We start from the raw sequence: 2,163 nt of genomic DNA, 5'->3' as shown, positions 1-2,163 counted from the left end.
TTGAAATCCGACTATCTACAGTGTTACAGGACCTCCTTGGGTTCTAGGGCAGTATTTTCTGAGGTTCTTCCTAGCCTCTAGTGGCTTCTTGCAGTCCTTGGCATTATTTGACTTGGACCTGCATTCCACCAGTCTCTGACTCCATCTTCACAGGGCCTTCTCTATATGGGTCTTTGCACACTCTCTCCTATTTCTATAAGGACACAGGCTTTGTATGTATGGTCCACCTAGAACAATAATCATAGCTATCACCATTCTTATTTTTACATTGGAGATTATCTTGCCAAGCTTTCATTGGAGGCAACTTGAATAGAAAGTAACTCATAAAAAAATTATTTTATGGGCTGGGGATGTGGCTCAAGCCATAATGCCTGCATGCGCAAGGTGCTGGGTTCAATCCTTAGCACCACATAAAATAAAATAAAGATGTTATGTCCACCGAAAACTGAAAAATAAATATTAAAAAATTCTCTCTCTCTCTCTCTCTCTCTCAAAAAAAAAAAAATTATTTTATTATTTGTAGTGAGAAAAGAACTGTTAGTACTTAGGTTTACCTAAAACCTCAGGAGCACTTTTGCAGATGTAAGAGAAATATTAATTAAATATTATGTAATTTTCTTCTCTTAAAAGTAATCATTACTTGTAGATTTTGGATGTTGGAGCAAAAAATATTGCTTTGAAACATTTTAGATTGACTTAAGAAGGTGTTAGGAGACAGTATGAGAAAAATTTAAGATAATTTAAAATATATTTTAAAATTTACTTTAAATTAATCATGAATATGCAAATGTTATAATAAAGATATAACTTCAGTATGAGAAGATCATGTTTCTAAGAAAAATTAAAATTGAATGTTCTTCCAAATAGAGGAAAGAGTCCATGAGCTTGAGTGAAACATTTATATCTTATTTTCATCCATTTCTAACTGAAATTTAGCATTTCTTTAATACATTTGGCTATAAATGTAAGCCAAAAAACCCCTATTGTTTATTATATATGAATTTATGTGACAAATCACAGAAGAAATATCAGCGTCTGTCATTTGGTAAAGATGTCACTAACATATTTTCATATTCTATTCCAGGAGCTGCAGATATCTTGCTGTAATGTTCATGTTTATCACTTCCAACTTTATAGTCATGAATGTAGCTGTTGCTAGATCTGATTATTCAATATGTTCATAAGGAAAGAGATTTTTCTATATCACATATTGGGTTTTGATATTTGACTAATTATATTACATTTGACCTACACACACAGAGAGAGAGAGAGAGAGAGAGAGAGAGAGAGAGACATACAATATGTATATATATTTTTGAACATGTATATGTAAACATCATATGCTTCAAAATATTTAAAAATGTGGTTAAAAAACAAATAGAAAATACATTTTGAAATTAGTAAAAACCACTCCACTAATACAGTCTTAAAAATGTTTAGCCATGTCTTTTTATTTATTTATTTATTTTGAATTTCTGGTTTTAAGTAATTTATTTCTACATGCATACAATGAGTTTTCACAATGTCTGGTATACAGTTTAAGAAGTCTAAAAACACTGGATGAAACACAGTTTTGCCCTAATTAGGAATAGGGTGAGGGTACAAGACAAATATTAATAAAGGTATAAGCCTGTTCAACAAAAGTAGGATGCAATATTTTGAATAAAATTGGAAATATGTTAACAAAGAGATTCACATGTGTTGGGTGGGGTGGTACACGCGTGTAATCCTGATGGTTCAGGAGGCTGAGGCAGGAGGATCTCAAGTTCAAAAGCAACTTAGTAAAACTTGCCTAAAATTAATAATAATAATATAATATAATATAATAATAATAATAATAATAATAATAATAATAATAATAATAATAATATGGCTGGGGATGTATCTCAGTGGTTAAGTGCCCCTGGGTTCAATCCCTGGCACAGAAAGACAGAGATGGCGGGGAAAGAGGGGGACATAGATAGATACTGATTGATTCACATGTGAGATTAATGCATAGTTTTCACAGATAGAAGATAAATGAAGCACATTCCAGTAAAAGAGTGTATTATAAGCACCAGTATCAATGTGGAAAGTAAAGGAGGTTTTTGTCACAGGTTGGTGTTCAGCAGCACAGAGTTGAGGTGTAAATGTGGTTGGAAAAGAAGTTCAACACTATCTTGG

The sequence above is a fragment of the Callospermophilus lateralis genome, chromosome 2 (genome assembly GCF_048772815.1).
Source record: "Callospermophilus lateralis isolate mCalLat2 chromosome 2, mCalLat2.hap1, whole genome shotgun sequence".
NCBI classification, from domain to species: Eukaryota; Metazoa; Chordata; class Mammalia; order Rodentia; family Sciuridae; genus Callospermophilus; species Callospermophilus lateralis.
The sequence above is the reverse complement of the archived record's forward strand: the minus strand, read 5'-3'. Positions refer to the sequence as shown.